The sequence below is a fragment of the Brachyhypopomus gauderio genome, chromosome 2 (assembly GCF_052324685.1).
Source record: "Brachyhypopomus gauderio isolate BG-103 chromosome 2, BGAUD_0.2, whole genome shotgun sequence".
NCBI lineage: Eukaryota > Metazoa > Chordata > Actinopteri > Gymnotiformes > Hypopomidae > Brachyhypopomus > Brachyhypopomus gauderio.
In genome coordinates this window covers 23,497,068-23,516,786 of record NC_135212.1, presented here as the reverse complement: position 1 = coordinate 23,516,786, position 19,719 = coordinate 23,497,068, and the positions used below count along the sequence as shown (strand labels likewise).

The window sequence follows — 19,719 nt, the reverse complement described above, 5'->3', positions numbered from 1 at the left end:
CACTGATACAAGCTCTCCTCTCTCCTCTCTCTTTTACTCCTCCTCTCCCTGCTCTCCTCCCCTCCTCCCTGCCTGGCTCACCTCTTTAAACAGGCGCATTAAGGCAAGCCCTTACAATAAGCTTTCAGTACAAGTCTTGAACCAGGTCCGCTTGCCGCTTTTATTCTGTAGTGATAAGATCTGCCTACACCAGTCATGCTGGTCACTAGCCTGGAGTCGGTGTCCCCCCCCCCCCCCCCCCCCCCAAGAAACGATACATTCAGTCTGTCTGCAAACCAGAGAGCGAACGTGTCGGTACATGCTGGATTCCTCCGAGCAGGTCAGGCTCCATTGAGAGGCCACTTCCTGTCCTCTGCCTGCAAGTGTCTATGCCAGATAATCCCCACCATCATGCGATCGGTCAAGGGAAGCAGGTGAATCCAGGCTGGGTGGAGAGATTAGCCAGGCTGAGGGGTCAAGGGTCAACTCTCCTCAGGTTGGCCTGTCATCGCTGCTGGATTCTTTCCTTTCAGAGTTTTTAATTAATTAAGTGCAGGAATATAATATATCTGAATATTCTGAATCTGAATATCTCTGGCCTATTCAAATGCTAAATGTGTACTAAGATGAAGAAATGAAGATGTAACAATCAATTATGGGAAACTATAATGGAAACATGGAAAATTAATTAATCTGTCTATCAAGTCTTCCTATTACTGCACCCCTAACAGTCAATCCCCACAACCAACCACGCCCATCAGCAGAATACTAATCTCACACACCTGTGTCCCCTCTATTACTTCCTTATGTACTTCCTATATATCCTTGCTTGCCAAGTGCCCTCACAGTGAGCTTTCGCTAGTGTTCTGTAGCCTCTGGTGCTTTTTTTTCCGTCTGCCAATTTCTGGATTTTGCTCTGCTCTCTGGTCCACCAGTTTTTGACTCCAGGGTGTTCTCACTGTTTTTTGCTTTCTGGGTCATGTTCCTGTCCTGTTCTCACTGGTATTTGCTGTCTGGGTCATGTTCCTGTCCTGGTCTCACTGGTTATTGCTGTCTGGGTCATGTTCTTGTCCTGGTTGTCCCACATGCCCTGTGTGTGGATAGCCCTCGTGTCAGTAGTTTCATCAAACTATAAATGTAAACAACCAAACTATTCAAGTCGAAGTTCAGGCCTAGAATGCTGCAAATGTGGCAGCTGTATTACAAAATCCATTATCCAAATTCAATAAACCAAGCTAATGTTATGGTTGAGGTCACTTTAGAGGACCTTTATCAATGGTCACCTTATCATGACCTCTACCAATAAAGCCATGACAAGGAACGTAGAAATCAGAGTTTAAATCATCTGTGATGGAGGCTGTTCTCAGAAAGAACAAATCCCCAGTGTCTGAGACAAAACCAATTATATATTCACAGATAATAGATGGTTGTGAGTCCACTCTGGAGCTCAGTTTTTGTACATTTTGGGTTTTTTTTTTGCTGTGGACTTGGAGGACACTGCATGTTGATGAAAGACAGACACTGTGGTAGTGGGGATCGATTCACCATCCACCACTGGCCTCAGGGTCAGGCAAACGATTTGGAATGTGAATGTTTCCAGGAATGGCTCCTGTAGTCTGCGTGAATAATGAGTGATTGGTCATATGGCCTCCTCCAGGGTGGAAATGAGCGCAGTATGACTGACCCAGATACTCAGCCTAATACCCCGGGGCAAGATTTTATCACACAGTTCCCTTCTGAGTTTTCCCCTAGGCCAGAAAATGCATGGATGTGTATCTGTGTGTGTGTGTGTGTGTGTGTGTGTGTGTGTGTGTGTGTGTGTGTGCATCTTATGTGGATGACTTAGTGATAAACTAGTTTCTTGTGTGTGTATGCACATGTGTGTTCTGAAGGAACAGATGGACTTAACAGGTGTTATGCAACTCTTATGTGGGTAAGTGAGCATATCTGCTCGTGTGTATCACCATATTATGGTGGGCAAATGAGTGGCCCTTCTGGGGTTGCCAAACCATTCAAAGTAAGCACGCAGTAAGTCTTACATAATGACTGAGGCTTCTTTCTCTCTCCTACACAACTCTGTGTCTCTCCTGAGCATGCCTTCTCCACAGATCATGTGGGAAGTTCCGCCACATCCTTTGAAATTGATGTTACGTGAAAAATGGCCCTTGATGGCTGTGTTGATGCACACCTGTGTGACCATTGCCTGCTCACTCCCCCCCCCCCCCCCCCCACTCCTGTGAGCTTCCCTTGGGCAGGTGCCAGGGGGCTCAGGTGTGGGCGAGTAGGAGAAAGCAAAAGACTTTGAATGTAAGTACACTGATGTTTACATCTGACCCAGCGCTGTCACGTACGATATATGGCCATTTCCCTGGGGGTAGTCAAAACAGAGTGATCCAGAGTGTCATCTGAGTAGATGCTGGAAGGGCAGTGCAGAGAAGAAATTCTTCTACAAATCCCTGGAGAAAAGATGGAGGAAAAGATGGAAGGAGGGAGGGAGAGAGAGAGGAAACCTTTAGAAAAACAGAACCCAATCAAAGCTCTCCACCTCTTAACCCCTGGATGTGCTCTGAGGGAAGCGTGGTGAAGCAGGACAGGCCAGGGGTCAGGGGTCAGGGGTCACTGAGTGGCAGGGTGTGGAGGGGAGGAAGGTTGTCGAGGTTCTTCCCCTCCAGGGACACAAGCACGGGTGGGTGTGGTGATTCGCACCTAGACACACCCATCAACAGGCAACACCAAAGCCGCGTGGGTTTCGGTCACAAGCTCCATGGGCATAAGGGGTAACATGGGGAAAGGCTTATGACACAATGAGATTAAGAGATTTGAAGTTTTGGAATAAACTTTGAACTCCCCCTCCCCTCCAGGTTTCTGTTACAGTTACTATCTGCCACCACAATGGCTATATCCTTGCCTGAATCGATCTTTCAGGCATGTTCTGCTGTGTAGCTGTGCACTGTGCACTAGTGTGTGGGATGATGGATGAATAGTGAGAGGTGAACACGTGTCAGGTTTATCTGTGCATGTGCACGCACACCAGCTCTGACTTGCCGACCACCTCCTGTTCTCCTCGTCCCACGCCAGGACGAGTGTGCCAGAGGCACCCCGCTGTGGGTGACCCGGGGTGGGGTGGCGTGCGTGCTCGTGCGAGGGCACCAGGACGATTCAGATGGGTGAATAAAGGCTGGCTGCTTGTGAATAGGGTGAGCATGTGGTGTTGTTGAGGGGGGGGGGGGGGGGGGGGGGACAGGGCTCTATTGATCTCAGCGCTCAGCGGGTTGTGCTATCTTATGTTCGCAGTCGGCTGGACATACCGGCCCTCCAAACAAATGACATCATACTAGGTTGCCGCAGTAACAGCTGAACGGTGCTTGGGAGATGAGGTATTCATGCTTTTGCACAAGCAATTGTGTGTGTGAGTGTGTTTGTGTGTGAGTGTGTTTGTGTGTGTGAGTCTAAAGAAAAAAATTGAAGTGCTTATATCATACGCCAGTCAGAGTGACTACATTTCTGCGTGTTTGTGTGTGTGTACCTGCTTTTCTGAGTGTTAGTGTGTGTGTGTCTGTGTGCCTGCTTTTCTGTGTGTTTGTGTGTGTGTGTCTTTGTGCCTGCTTTTCTGAGTGTGTGTGTGTCTGTGAGATGTGCCTTGGTCAAACCAACTTTGTCAGCAAGACAGGTTCTCCCTTCCCTTTTCTGTTCACTGTAAGTTATATACTCTCTCGCCATATTGTATGCTACAAAATGTATACAGAAAATAAATCTTGTTATTTTGTTAAATAACCTGCAGGTGTTTGCTCTAGAATAACCCCGGCCCCAACTCTGACCGTCTTCACATTCCTACTGGATCCAAACCACTACTTCCACTGTCTCACTGCCATACACGTGTTCATTTTCAAGAATGTTTTAAGATACTGCATGTTACCAAGAGAACTCCCAAGCTGCCCATGGCGCTCGGGGGTGCTGGGATCGAAACCTGTCCTGTGAATAGCTGCTTAAGTAATTATTTTTACTAGAAGCCACACTCAAGAGGCAAAAATGTAATTCATCTGAAGATCAAACGGAGTCATCTAGTAACGAGGCCGATGGCTCTTTTCAGTGAATTACGTTTCACTTGAGAAAGAGGGGGAAACTGGGTTCGAGTGTCTGCCCCCCCGCCTCTGAACGCGGCCCACTAAGTACCGTCCAGTTCTGTGCATGTGTGCGCGCGAGTTTGCTGCCCACAGAAGACGTTCACGTGCTCGGCAAAATATTCCATGCAACAGCTTAGTGCGACCGCTGTTGCTGTTGTTTTTGTCTTCTTTGTTTTGTTTTCATTTCAGTTTATTTCTCAGCTGGTCGCTGATACGTAGCAGTTTCCACTCCGCTCGCCTGAACCTCTAAATCATCTGATACTTTCCGAGCTGCGGGAAGTGGAGGACGTGCTGGGTCTGGGTTCGTCCACACCCCTCAGATAACGACGGCAGAGCTTCGCCTGCAGCAGGAGAAAAGTGACAGTCCAACTGAAGGCAAACGCACAGTTCACTCCTCAAGTGGATGTATTTGTATTTTCTTGGTGGATGCGAAAACTCATCTCGTTTTCTTTGTCTGAAAACATCGCTCACCGCCCGGATTTGAAGACTCGGATTCGCACGGCTGATACCCACGCTGGCCGCCGACATGTAGGTGTTGCGACCCAAAACTACGGGCTACAAAACACCAAGTGTGTTGTCACATTGAGTTTTATCTCGGGCCTTTGGGTTTACTGGAGATTGTCTTAGTGAATACTCCAGAAATACCAACGGGTGTAAAGATTTGCTGGGTCTATTTCGTCTATTTGGACCGTTTTTGTATTAAATGTTGATGTCTTTGTCTCGGTTCTGCGGGGCTCCGTCTCCGTTTAGATGTCAAAGAAAGCTTTGTTTGATATTTGTAATGGATGTGACCCAAATGTGGGGTAACGACCGGTATTAATGAGGAGAAACCGAGCGACGGATTGGACCGTCAGACGCTGCCCGGTTCGTTTTAAACGTGAACTGCATAGTTTGTAAAGTCGGCGACGCTATAACCGAAGCGGGTCCGGATTTAGTGGAAATCTGTGCGCGTTGAACGACGTGAGAAACGATGCGTTGGGTGTAACGTGAGGCGTTTTGGGAGTTATCGGTTTGTTTTCAGAGGAAATCGTCGTGTTCGGTTCTTTGGTCCAAGATAACTACTCAGTCGCGAATATTCCGTGGCGCTAATCCCCCCCAGTCTAATCTCCCCAGTCTAATCTCACTGTTGCGTTGTTTTCTTATTACTCGTACTTGTGCGATCTAACCGCTCGCGTTGGTCGTTCGCTGTGTATGTAACGTTATCATAAAACAAACATCCTAATCTGGGTGTTAAGATAATAGTCCATTTATAATTCATTCACAAAGTGATCATATAGGTGATCATGAGATGGACTTCATTAGAGTTTGCATGACCCACCGTGCTCCAAGCAAAGCAGACCTGCAATAATTAGGAATAGATTTATTGTGGAAAAGGTCACAAACAATCCAAAACCTCTTACGTGGAAAGAGCACTTGTGATTTTTTCCAGCGCTATTCGGGGTTTAAGCAGAAAGGCCACCGGGCTGTTCTTGACCACATGCTCACCAAGGGAGAACGAGAGAAGGCCGGAATGTCACTGCCCCACGTCCATGTGCTCAACAGACTCTTGTTTTGCAACGCAGCACATGTGCTGTCTATTTCTGAGCAGGGGAAGCAGACATGTTGCTTTCATGGGCCTTTCTCGGCTTTCTGAGGTGGAGCAGTGTGGGTGTCTTTCAAACTCAGCCCGTCAGGCACAACCACGGGCCGCACCGTCCAGCCATCATAAAGGGACATGCAGGCTGGATGGCCGGCTTGGTACACCATCGTTTCCATGCGCCAGATGGATGGGTCGGAGCTTGTAAGAGCTTACTGATCACTCATCTGATAGGAGTATGCTAATCAATGTTGGACCGTACATAAGAGTGGGGTACATACACTCTTTATTGATTTTTGCTGGGCAAGATATTTAATTAAACGCCCATTGCACTACAGAGTCGTATTTAGTTGCAGACTATTGATTGATTAATGGAAGTACAGCTAAAGTGTTTACCCTGACCATATTACATAAAACATTCATTAGAATCTGTATGAGTCTAAAATCCCATGAGTGTGTTCCTATTTAGATAAATATGTATTTTTTAGCACCACATTACTGATGGGAGAGTTGTGTGTGATATCACACTGCTGACAGGTGGCTGTGTATTTTTCTGTGACTCTTGGCCTGTTTGGTCAAGTTCGCCCCCAGCATGGACTGTGGTTCACTTCATGGTAGGGACAGGCCAAACTGACCCTGAAAACCAACACCAACTGCGACTGGCTGATGGTCGCCTTCCATCAGAGCACTCTCGACTCTCATCATCTGTGTGTATTCGCACTCGAACACAGCAGACGGTCTACAGCTGATGAATGACACGCACGTACGTTCTGTGCTCGCACAAAAGAAAATAACTTGAAAGGAAACTGCAGCTTCCTGAACGTGCAGACTTCCCATGGTGTGCATTCTGAGTTCTGAGTGTCTACCACCTCTTCAGCTTTTAAAATCACATCAAGCTGAAATCTGCCAGTCTATAGATAGTTATCACAACAAAATTACTTTGAGTAGCAAAAAAAATAATCTTAGCCTAGCACAATGTTAGCCTAGTCTTGATAGATCAAGCCACAATGCAACAAAAAAAACCTTTATCCTGTTTTTCTGTATTATCTTATTTCAATTAAAATTTAGACAAAACAGCCAATCAGAAAACTCTCTCTTATGGCTTACCGCCAGTACAACATGCATTATTGCCCAAAATAGCACAGATGATAACCACTGGTGTGGAATACATGGCAATGAATGCAGGCTGATGACTGATTGTTGACTGTGTTGTCCCTCTAGTCTTACACCTCCTGAGGCTTCTTGTCAAACAAACAACGCAATCCAACACACACGTGTAGTCTTATGGGTACACCTCTCATCTCCCTTAATCTGCACGCATTACCTGGTGTGTGCACCAGCAAGTGGGTCTTTCCACCTTTTCTTGGTCATTCTGCCCCCCCCCCCCTCCTCATTTCCCTTTTTCTTTTGGTCTTGGTGTCCCCGTAAAGAGCCAGTCTTATCTCACTGCTTTGGGTGCTCCTGAATCCATGAAAACACCAGCCTTGTCCTGAAGACTTCCCAATGATGTGCTAATACCTCACTGTAATGTTAATACATGGGTCTTGTCATTTATGGTCTAAACCCATAAGACCACATGTTTGGCCTAATCTTCACGTTTGCTTCCTGGTTCAGCTACTCAGGAATGTTTGCCGTCAGAATTGGGCTTGTTTACAACATCTCTCAGGTCTCTGTTATCGTGGATGAATATTAACTTTTTATAGACTGGCTTGCTTCCATAGAGGAAGATTAGATATGAATGTTGGTCCATGTATGTGCATGTCTGGAGCCATGTAGCAGGGGAGCCCCTTCACTGCGTCTGTCTGAAGTACCTGCCTCCTGGGCTGAGTGCAGCCATAATGAGACAATAGTCACATCATTGAAGGCTACACACATACACCAAGACACGGCCTATCTGCCAACATATACGTGCAAATTTCCTCCAAGCGCACCCTTTCTCCAGTTTAAGGGATGACTTCCTGGGAGTTTCTTGTGCGATCCTGAATTACACTGTCACAGCGTCTAATTAAAACATACCGTTTTCATCTTTCTCTCTCTCTCACACACACACACACACATACACATACAGTGCCGCTTCCACTCTGATTTCCATAATGTAGTATCTTATTAGTGCTGTTAAATGACTTTGGTGAGATACACAGTGAGTTACGAGTTACACGGTGTTATCTGCACAGTAGGCGTTCTCATCCACACCCTCCCCCCCTCGCTCTCTCTCTCTCTTTCCATGCTCACCTCTACATGGCTGTTCCACCGCCTCAGCACCCCCCACCCCCGCACATGCCATGTTTGCAGTGTCCTGTGTCCACCAGCCCAGACGTGCCGTCCACCAGAAGGCCAGGTTCTGCTTCCCCAGGCCGAGGAGCGTCTTCGGCTCGGCCTCCCGAACGGAATCCCAGCCCTGCTGAATCTGCTCCAGCTCCTACATAAACAGGAAGTGGTTGGAATTACAGGGCTGTGCGGAGTCCGTGACGACTGCGTGCTATAACGGGCGTGCAAGATCTCCGGCAGCGCGGCCTGTCTCAGTCACACCTAACCTGCTGTGTCTGGGCACCCGCAACCCTAATGGGGTGTGGCGTTCTCCCCATGCCCTTCTGCTGCCAGTTAAGGAATATTTCAGAACGGTGATGTCATTTAAGTGAGATTGTATCTCGCATAGTACCGACATGCAGTTGATACTGTATGAACCTGTATGGTACTGTAGTTAAACCTGTATGAAGACAGCCAATCTGGAACGAATACCTGATCCATATCGTCCATAATTAACGGTGAGCGTAAGCAAAACGGAAGCTGATCCATAAAATAGACTCCATATTTTTTTGGCCTCACAGCTGCCCTGAACCCCTGACCTCCTGTGTCCTGTTTCCCCTCCTCCGTCTGCAGTGAAGTGTCCTCCCCCCATTCCTCAACCGTTAGCGCTGTTCGTTTTGAACGTCTTCTCACTTTCGTCGTGTCTTCTCGCTGGGACGGCGGTGAGTTCCCGGCAGCGCGGAGCAGTGTGGTGCCATGTGTGACCACCTCGTTCTGGGTGAGCTGACGAGGGTGCGCGCAGGGGGCTTGTCTCCTTCCTGCTGCTAACCCAGAGTCCCACACTGCGGAATCCCAAACCAAAGAGAGCCGGTCGGGCTGCGCATGCACTCTGGTTAGGCCGCTGGTCACTGTCGCAGGAGCTGTTTATCATTAAGTGCATGTCTAAATATGGCCAGACTGTTTGCATTTCTGAAGCGCAGACTGGGTGTGTGTGTGTGTGGGGGTGTGTGTGTGTGTGTGTGTCTTCACGCACAAACACACACACACACACACACTGCCTTGTAGCTTTGTATAATTCCTGGGTAGGCGCCGATTCATAGCTCTGTTGTGTCCGGTGTGTCATACTGCAGTATATTTCTGTAGCATGTCATTACCCTCTGACTGGCTGGTGTGTTATTATGGAGTCAGTGCTGGAGAAATGCCGACTAGCCTAGCATGCAGCTGCGCTGTGTGACTCACATTCTCCCAGGGAGACACACACACACACACACACACACACACAAATGCACTCACTTGTGCACAAAGCTTAGTCGCCTGCTAAATCTTCAGTGAAATGCTATTCACAAACCACACATTAGAATATATATGGGCTTTCTTTTAATCATTACAAAATTTCCATTTCAACACCAAAATTGCTACTCGCATACAAGAGATTCTCCTCTAACATAGTTATTTCTAAGACATTATGACAGTGAAATCATACTGATGCCCTTGTAATAACACCTGTGGCCATCTGCGTAAGCATAGGTGGTCATTAATGGTTGACATTGTAGCCTTGGCCTTGTTTTTGTGCCACTGGGGCACTTCCTGGTCAGTTTGGTTATGGTCGCCACGGCCACCCAGGTGTATGTGACGTGAGTCAGGGTGTCATCGACTAACCTCCTCCCTCAGGACCCTCCCTCACAAACCACAAAATGAGTCCTGTCAGCACCTTCTGCTTTGTTAGCATGTAATGTGGCTGCTTTCAGGACACAAACACAGGGCTGCATGTTTTGGCAGGTCTACAGCACCTGGCTAGCCTGCGCACATAGCTAATCAAATTATAGCTGTCAGCCATGCATAGTGACAGGAGAGCAGAGGGTGATGTGTACGGTTGGCCCCTTATTTACACTGTTCACTGCCTGTGAGGTGTTTGTTTTTTTTATTATTTATTTTGAGGTCTATAGGGTAACACAGAAGCTAAATAAGCATGTTTTAAAGAGAACACTAAAGACACTCTCTGGACGGTGTGCTATTACGCAACACCTTTGTCGGCGCAGAAGGTGACGGCACATGGCAGAGCTGGGATTTGAACCTGAAACACAACTGTAGGGGACATCCCTATGTTGCCGAGCTCAGCAGAAACAGCACAGCCACCTACATGATTTGATCGTATGGCCCTACTTAGGCACCAGTCCAACCCCCCCGCCACCCCCATATGAAATCAGCACCTTGCAATTCTGCCTACTCCGTTTCTGTGATTGCCAGTGGTGTCTGGGCTCTTGCTAGTGCAGACGAACACATGCACATCACACACACGCAGTGTAACTCCTCTGCCCGGTATCAGTTACTGATGCTGGTAGGCGTGTACTTTACAATAACTTGAAGATGCCTGACGTGGAGGCTCCTTTTGTATCATCTGAAATGTGCCAGTTACACCAGCTGCTCTGTCCTGGAAATAGTTTGTTCGTAGTTCGTGACAAGAGGTTAAGTGCATTTTGTGCTGATGACAAGAACCACGTTTTATTTTTCTCTTTTATGATTCATGTGGTAGCATCAAGTGGTTTCAAGATTTTTCACTAGAACCTTTTAAGAACCAATTCAAGTGAAGAGATCTTTAAACAATCATTCCTCATATTAATGACTGTACATGTCTAGTCCACTTTAGATTAGATGTACATGATGGTCTAAAGTGATATTCATAAGATCTAAGTCCTAGATGTGCTGGAGTTGTATCTTATTCTTTTCCCACTGTGTGTTGCCCTAAATGAGAGATGTGGGTTGCGCCTGATATCTCTGCGTGCCCAGCTCCCTGATCTCATGTTTCTCATGCTGTTCCTGTAGTCATTGGCTGGGCCCCAGTTTTCTGCAGTGAAGTCCTGTTCCTTAACCTGTACATGTACACGGCACAAAAATGCTTCGTTGACCAGAACAATAGACTTCATGGAATTAATTCTTCTGCTCCCTTGCATAAAATAAAAACAAAAACACACTTGATTCCCATGATGGGGAAGTTGGCAGCAGCCTTGAAATAACTGAAGTATGGCAATAAAGTTTGAAGTGAAGGTTTCCTTGTCTGATCCGTCCCACATTGCTGTCTCTGCCTCCTGGCTCTAAGATGATCTGGCTCTTGTTTACCAAAAGGGAATGAGAGGAAACAATGGGAGGATGAAGGAAAGGCTAGAGGATCCAGCCACTCGCGTTAGCCCCCGTGAGATGGTGTGAATATGAATGAGTTCTCCCCAGCAACAAGGCACTTGTGCATGTAAATAAACAATCGGTTTGCGATCTTAAATTGTATTAATCAAGAACTGAAATGTCGGTACTGAATGTAAGAAGGGCATCACCTGAAATTTCTGAAAACTTGCAGGACCAGGGCTTCAAATTCACTTCGTTACATTTTGAAAAGTCTGTATGCTAAACTTGTACCGTCACTGCTAGGTCTTATAATGTCCTCATAATGTTCCAAAACCAGTGAATTTACTGGAGAAGGCCAGAAGCTGGAGGCCAACTCAAGTCCTTCATGTGTGCGTGCAGATCACAGCGTTAATAAAAGGTCTGGACAGTGATGGTGCAGTAAAGTGTTGTGCGGGACTGAACTTTATAGGCTAGGATTCTTTTGTCTCCACAAAGTTCTGCAGTTACTCTTCAAGAAATGTTTAAGCAGATGTATAAACAGGACTCTTGGGATGCTCGTGTGTGTGTGTGTATGTGTGTGTGCTTCAGAGCATGACTGTTCCAAGGTGCCCTGCTAGCAACTCTTCACCAGAGCTGCTTCAGTAGCATTGCTGTTGAGGCAGAGCTGCAGAGGGTTTTGAGCATGGCCCCAGGGCATTCTGGGACATTTCTCACACTCTCCCTGCAGCCTGAGCCATACTCCCGCATGAGAGAGGAAGCAAAGGACAAGAGTTTTTTTATGGTTATTGGGTTCAGGAACTAAGGAGCAGTGCTGAGTTTTTCATGGTCTCTGGAGTATAAACTAGAAGGAAAAGAGCATATTACAGGGCCACTGATCACCTCACTATAACACTGTGATGGTGCATGATTTAGAGGAAATGGCTCACTGTTCAAGACAGTGAAGGTACAGAACATTTCTTATTTGTACTAGTGGTCAATCTATATGTTTTTTCAATGGCCGATGCCAATATTTAGAAAGTAGGGAGGTCAGTATATAATGCAGATATGGTAGTGGTGTTGGTCTTTTTTATGAGGGCATTTAATCGGTCTGATTAATTGGCCAACCCCTAATGTACTAGTGTACTAGAATAAAAAAGAAAAAGCAGGACCACAGAGTAGCGCTACACTACACGGATGTCATAGATCAGGGGTGCTCATTACGTCGATCGCGATGGAAGTGTCGGTCGATCGCGAAGGAATGTGTGTAGATCGCGTCACATAAAATAGTAGTAGATGAATCGCACATCTGCACTGACGGTTGTATTTTGATTGACATTCACGGTAGCCAATCTGCAATCCACTCAACAAATTACGTTCGCCGCCACCCCGGTAGATCTTTCTGACTTGGTCATCTTATAAGTAGCTCGCAAGCTGAAAACTGTGGGCACCCCTGTCATAGATGCATTGTGAGTTGCTGTGATACTGATTTATACAAAAATGTAGAAACGGACTTCCTGAATTCCTGAAGAATTCCTGTCCATTAAAAAATACGTCATTTATATACCTGCTGAGTGTCATTTGAACATGTACAGTGATCACTGAATGTTTAAGTGGAGACATGGGTTAGCACGCAGTGATAGTGAGAGGTGTCTCCTGACTGTGTGTGCGTGTCCTAACACAGTACCCCATCCTGCTGCCACATTACATGACACTTAAGCCTCTTTGTGACCAGCCACGGTTTAAGCTGTAAACATTGGGTGTAAGTGGTCCAGGAGCCAGAGGCAACCTCTCCGTGCTGGGTCCATGTGGTCCAGGAGCTGGGGGCGACCTCTCCGTGCTGGGTCCATGTGGTCCAGGAGCTGGGGGCGACCTCTCCGTGCTGGGTCCATGTGGTCCAGGAGCTGGGGGCGACCTCTCCGTGCTGGGTCCATGTGGTCCAGGAGCCAGAGGCAACCTCTCCGTGCTGGGTCCATGTGGTCCAGGAGCTGGGGGCGACCTCTCCGTGCTGGGTCCATGTGGTCCAGGAGCTGGGGGCGACCTCTCCGTGCTGGGTCCATGTGGTCCAGGAGCCGGGGGCAAGGCATGTGGCAGCGTCAAACAGGACAGCTGGGGAAGGAGACGTATCCTGAAGACCTCACTATTCACCTTGGACTTTAAGATCGCAAAAGTCCATTTATATTTTGCTGTCCTTCCAGTTGTATATGTGGCTATGCAAATACACAGAGAGCATGAGGGCAGCTTCCTGCATGATGGCTTCATGGATCTGTAAGCACCAGTGTGTGCAGTTTTACTACAATAGATAAGCAGTTTGGCTCCTGTGGTTTTGAGTATATGGAGAGGTCATGGAGAGCTTAAATAAAACTGCACACTGGAGAGAAGGAAGCCTTTTGCTCAAAGAATGCAGCGGCAATAAATAAGAGGTGATTGTGATCCAGCGGGCTCTCTCTCTCTCTCTCTCTCTCTCTCTCTCTCTCTCTCTCTCTCTCTCATTCACTCACTCTTATCAGTCTGATGGCAGGTCCTGGAGGAAACCAGAGGCTGCCGGGAAACCTGTTAATCAGGAGTGCTAACGTGCCCATTAAGAGATGGGGCAATGCCTGCACGCCTTGCTAATCTCTCTCTCTCTCTCTCTCTCTCTCTCTCTCCATTATGACACTGCTGTGTCATTATATAACATTTAGTATCTATATATTGCAGCAGCTCTTGTGCTCTGTATTCCGTTCTTGACACCCTGGCTTGACCCCAGGGGAATGGGCGTATTGTGATTGTTCTTGTGTTGATTTCCCATTTGCTCTTGATGAAAGAAGCATTTGGTTTTTGAAGGTTTTGCTGTTCTGGCTGCTATGGTATCCCAATATCGACCAGCAATTCACATGACAGATTAAACAAACAAACAAACAACATGGAACTATCATCAGCACAAATTAAGGGCTAAATGTTTTGTTTAAATAAAAAATGCTGACCTATTAGGCTAAATATTTAGCAGTGAGGAAATTGCTTTAAAAATGGTTGATCAGCATTGATCATAGTACATAGAAGAAAAGTAGTGATGTTGACCTATGAGCAAGATCACATGTCATTGAGATGGTGTGTGTGTGTGTGTGTGTGTGTGCGCTCGCATGGATGTGGTTGTTGTGAAATTAGGCGTCTGTAAGAGTGTAACTGCAGTCAGTGAGATGGCAGCAGGAGAATCTGTTTGCGCACCTGCTCGTCATTAACAAACCAGGTTCTTTCCTGTAATGCATCATAGGACCAATGCAAGTAAATGTGGACATAACCTCAACCAAGCTTAGCATGTGTTTCTTTAAGGCCCTCAGCTCAGAGTCCTAGATGTGGAGAGAGTCAGAAGACAAGCTTGCATTCATTTAGTGGATACAATAAATCTGATCAGGTGAAGGTAAATGGCTCTTCTCATTAAAAGGTTTTAAAGCTTTGTTCAAAAATCTTTTTGTCGAGAAGGTGAAAAGAAGTTGGTATTCAAAAATATTGGCGGAGGGAGGCAGGAGAGGTGGAGCAGGGGCAAGAGACAGTGAGGTGGAGGACGGCAGAGCAGGTGGAGGAGACGCAGACGGAGGAGACTCACTCTTGCTCACTGCTCCTCAGGGGCCCTCTGTCCATATTGTAGACACAGCAGCTTCTGGCAGAGGTGGGGACCTCTGGCTCTGATCTTTCAAATCTCCAGCACGTCTCCCATCCGACTCCCGCAGATTTGTCCTCCGTCCCTCAGGCAGCAGCTGAAGGTCTTCTCTCTGTCCTTAGATCTTCAGACGTCATTAGAGCTCCTCGCTGTTCCTCGCTGGCTCGGGTTCATGTGGAAGGCGTCTGAGGAAAGCGTTTTCCATACGGGACATTTTCACTTGGAGGTTTCGATCAAACAGTTTCCATGTGTGTGGAAGAAAGCGTGTGTGTGTGCTTATGTGCTTGTGCTTTGTGTGTGTGTGTGCGTGTGTGTTCTGGAAACACATTGCAGAAATCTTGAGGCAGGCTGACACAGTTAAGTCAGTTGACCGATCTATTGTGGCATTCATCCTAATCAGTGTTGCCATAGTTACTTTGAAACAGTAATCCGACTACTGACTACTGACTACTTCTTTAAAAAGTAACTCAGTTAAGTTACTGACTACTTGCTTTTAAAAGTAACTAAGTTAGATTACTTTTAGTTACTTTCAGCAGAGGCTGATCCCCCGCCCCTATAACATGAAAATGACTACCAGTTCTGCCAATACTCACTTTATTGACATGTATTTTAACCGGAACATCAAAAATGACACTGGCATTTGTAAAATTTTTCTTGAAATAGGCTTACATGTTTTTTAAATAAATAAATAAGACAGTCTTTCTGTTCAACTCCGCCCACTTACAGGGTTGCCAACTGTCACGCATTGAGACACACGCATTTGACTGTCTTCACACGCTTACGCCACACTTCCGATATCTCACGCCGAAAAAAAAATCCAGTTTATTTACCTCTGATCCACATCTATGATTCAATGAGTTACTAGTTCGATCTGGCGCCAACCACCGGCGATCGATCGATCGCGATATAATACTGAATTTAGTCAATTTTACACCCCGCCCGGTAACAATTTACGTTCGCCGCCAAGCCCCGGTTTTTTTTTTTTTTTCAGGTTTGACGTTGTGTTTTTGAAAGTAGACAGCACTCTGTCGCCAGGACAGAGTGTACAACGGACCTTAATGTTGTCTTCCTTAGCCGAAATAAAATCAAAATAATGCCTGTATTTCCAGCTGCTAAAGGCGAACCTCTCCTTCCATCTGACTTTGGCGCCGCAGAGCAGAGATGACGTAACCGCGTAAGAAACGTGTAGCCAAAAAATAAGAATGAATAAATATAACCTACGTTCCCCCGAAATGCAGAAATAGTAACGCACGATGTTTTAGATAAGTAACTTTAATCTGACTACTAGTTTTTAAATAGTAGTTGCGTTAGACTACTCGTTACTGAAAAAAGTAGTCCGACTACAGTAACGCGTTACTAAGTAACGCGTTACCGGCATCACTGATCCTAATGCATTAAACTCTTTCCTGAACTGCTCCACAGAGCAACTAGAGGGTAGTTTGCAGGGTAGTCTCACACGTAACATGCAGGCCTCTGATCCACTTTGGGGCCACACATTTCTAAGGCCGTATCGGGCCATTCGGTACCTTTGCGGGCTCCAGAGACTGGTTACGATTTATTTTTTCAACAAATGCTGTGCTGGATATCAGGACCAGGAAATATATCAGGTGAAAGTGGATTCTCATCATAAAATAGGTCTCTGAACAAATCCAGTCTGTCTGTGTGTGAGACGAGGTCTAGACACACTAGAGTGTGATCTAGAGTCGCTTGGACTGTTTTTGTTTATTGTTTTATATTCAAGTGCTGAACACCGGTGACGAGCATACAAGAGGTTCGCCTATGTTGGTGTAGAACCGATCTGTGGAAATGCAACTGTAAAGGTTACTGTCGAATTCGGATCTATTCGTGCCTACAGCCTACAGTGCATGAGTTGCTATGTTGGACTGTATGATATGAGAAAAGGTTGTCATAAATCCCTGGCCTACAGCATGAGTGACGTGCTGAGATCTCCCACCTATTACACCTTTATTAAACTTCTATAACGCTAACAGTGAGCTGCCTGTTCAACAGTTGCAGTGAATGCAGTCGCATGTCCTAACACTATTAGTGTATCACCACGTTATAGCCTAAAAAGTGCTGGAGAGGATGTAATGAAGTCATAGTCGTCTCTAAAGATAAACGTCACATCCATTCCATCATGTCGGTCAAGACTTCACCATGAAGAATGATGATCCAGAACTTTCTTTTTGACCTGCTGACCTACTGGGCGAGAAACACCCAGTTTGCTGGGAGCTTGGAACAGTACAATCATGTTTATCTGGTCATGGTCACAGATTGGTTGATTTTACTGTTAGTCAAACCAGACAAGTTGGCAAACATGTAGACAGGTACACAAAACCTCAGAAAGGCAGGTGGTGGGGCGGGTTCTCCACTTCCCTACCTTACTTGCTCTAATGTTAATCGCCACAGCAAGTGTCAATCACTATCCTCCATCATCATCCTCAGCTCCTCGTAGCTCCGCCTCTTCCCAAATGAAAGGCTACGTTTGTGTTACGTTTGCTGAGGAGTAGGCGTGACGCAACTGCAAATGTAAAGAAGTTTAATAACAAAACAATGACAAAACAATTGGGTGTAAACAGAAACGCTACACAACGAACGGAAATAGGAGTAACTATATAGAGTACAGGCAACACACTAAGGGGAGTAGGGACATCCAAGTAAATCACAACATAGGTCGAGGCAATAGAACCTAGAACTAAGATCACAGACCCACGGGAAAAACAACGAACACCAAATAAAAGAGAAACAACTACACACATCAACAACGAACACCAATAAAAGAGAAACAACTAGACACATCAACAACGAACACCAATAAAAGAGAAACAACTAAACACATCAATACTTAATGATAAGACGAAACAGCGAAGGAACCGCGGAAGGGGAAAAACACTTAAAATGGCTAGGGAGACTAGACTAGGTGACTAGGAGGACACAGAAAATACGTACTGAAACGAAACCAGAGACACTACATATCAAACAAACAAGCGAGAGCAGAGACAGGACACATATAAGTTTAACCAGAAACTAGGAATAACCGAACAATTACCATAAACCAGGAATACTTAAGTACTACGAAGAACCATGACAGACGAGGGAGCATAGCAAACGACCGACGTTGGTGAACTAAATACACAAGATGGAAGGGAGAAAACGAGACACAGGTGCAAACGTTAATGACTGGGGTGTGACAAACAGACAGGGACCATACACCGGGGAACTGGGCAGGGCATACGACACAGGACTGGGGCGGGAGGCGGAGCTAGACGTGACACTGAGATGAGAGAGAGCATGTTGAGTTTGTGAGCTCCAGTTTATTTGGCACATGGTTGCATTTGAGTGCCCGTGTTTGTGGCAACAGTGATATGACTGAAACATTATCACTGTGTTTAATAGAAAATGGTGATCAAAATGTCACAATGTATAATGTGGACTTTAACCTCTTGTGTTTAATCTGCTGATAAAGGGATGGGAGGATCACATTAGTTACGTTAGCTCACTCTCTCACTCTCACTCTTTCTCCCTCACTCACACCAAGGTATATTGTTTTCCTTCAGGTCAATGAATCGCAATCACGTTAAAAGCACGAGGACTTCCAGCTGAACTCTGTGTGATATTTTGGAATGCAGTAATAGGGCAATTAAGTCTCATGCCAGTGATGTCATATCTTCACGATCACCCACCCCACACCTGAGAGTGCCGACTGCATCTTTATCTCTCACGAACACCCGCGTTGCAGCTCAGATTAATGAGCAGTATTGTAACGACACGGTGCCTCATCACGGAGAGCAGTGAGTCCACATTACGCCCTCCCACGCCGGTCCATTCCAAGGCCCGGGAACAGCGTGAGGCCGGACGTCGCTGGGGTGTTGTGGGTGCCGCCAGACAGTTAGAATTGTACAAGGCACTGAATAAAAAACATGGACAGACGTCAAATCCTGTGCTCTGCAGGAGAGGTGCACGGCACGTCAGTGGCCGCCGGTTTTGAATTTATTGATAATGACTGGACGTTACTTTTCGTCTCTCTAACAGAATGCCTTCTGTTTAATTTAGGACTCGTTTGTATGTTCCTTCAGTGTAATGGAGTGCATCACTTAGGAAGGTTAAATGGGTGGGGTGGCTGCTTTGCCAGATAGCTGGATCTTTGACATGGTGGTCAGAACTCACGTTTATCCCCTGCTGGACCTGTGTTTGAGTCCTGGGTAGGGTGGCTTCCTTCAGCTTTCTTCACAAAGGATCCGTCATCAGGTATTCAGCAGAGAGCGGTTTTTCTCTTTATTGCTTTCTACATTCATTAGTCTTTTTGTCAGCTGACTCACTCACAGAAAACAACTTGACTACTAAAGTGTTTCTAAGCTAAACAGCAGCTGTCCCGCAGAAATGTTTGGTTCTGTGGAGAGAGAGGAAGAGAACCAGATACACAAGGATGCAAGGATTTGCCCTTCAATAAATACATAGGAAATCAACGATTTAACACTTACCAAGCATTTTAAAGAGGTTTCAGTAAGGAACTTGGTAGATTGGTAGCTAAACACTTCCATAATAATTCCAGCTTGGTAGCTAAACACTTTCATGATAATTCCAGCTTGGTAGCTAAACACTTTCATGATAAGTATATACTTTAAAAAATGAGCAGATTTTATTCTGATGCTTCTGGTACCTGGGCTGGTCTAGTGTGAATGAAAACTGTTCCACATTAGCATCATTGTAGTGTGACTCACTTCACTCCTCAGGATTTGAGTGTGTTTCCTGTCGCCGGGCAGTGCGGTGTGACCGCGGTTGTTCCGCAGGGTCAGGTGTGTTGTTAGTGACTTGACCAGTCAGCTGTGAAGTGGGTGTTCCAGGTTTATCATTGGGGAAACTGGGCGCAGGCGCTTTTGCTGGGAGAGGGAGAGGCAGGAAGAGTGGGCTGCACAGGAAACTCTGAGGGGAGGGGAGGTGAGGTGAGGGGAGGGCTACAGAGAGGGGAACGCCCTCCCTTTTCCTGGCAGTGCCTCTGTTCGGACTCTCTCTCTCTCTCTCTCACTCATTACCTCTTTCTTGCTCTGCCCCCTTTTGTT

General features: G+C 46.3%; 1 protein-coding gene and 2 long non-coding RNA genes across 5 annotated transcripts in view; 1 reads left to right on the top strand and 2 right to left on the bottom strand.

Moving 5' to 3' along the window:
- Positions 1-19,719, top strand: part of ripor1 (RHO family interacting cell polarization regulator 1) — a 51,636-nt gene that overhangs the window by 6,995 nt on the left and 24,922 nt on the right. Inside the window, exons 1-2 of one of the 3 annotated variants that reach the window (XM_076991773.1) lie at positions 4,046-4,478; positions 4,590-4,631. The exons of 1 other annotated variant lie outside the window; for it this stretch is intronic. The gene's annotated coding sequence lies outside the window, so the exon portion shown is untranslated. Of the gene's footprint in view, positions 1-4,045; positions 4,632-19,719 lie in introns of those variants that run through there. One more of the 3 variants, XM_076991766.1, reaches the window with a different exon arrangement.
- Positions 2,287-8,813, bottom strand: LOC143493430 (uncharacterized). Its single transcript, XR_013125416.1, has 3 exons — positions 8,526-8,813; positions 7,912-8,098; positions 2,287-2,435 (listed from the first exon to the last, which is right to left on the bottom strand). It is a non-coding gene; the product is annotated as an uncharacterized LOC143493430 (long non-coding RNA).
- LOC143493416 (uncharacterized) lies at positions 13,745-19,704 on the bottom strand. Its single transcript, XR_013125413.1, has 6 exons — positions 19,381-19,704; positions 18,827-19,049; positions 17,709-18,566; positions 17,040-17,180; positions 14,606-14,844; positions 13,745-14,348 (listed from the first exon to the last, which is right to left on the bottom strand). It is a non-coding gene; the product is annotated as an uncharacterized LOC143493416 (long non-coding RNA).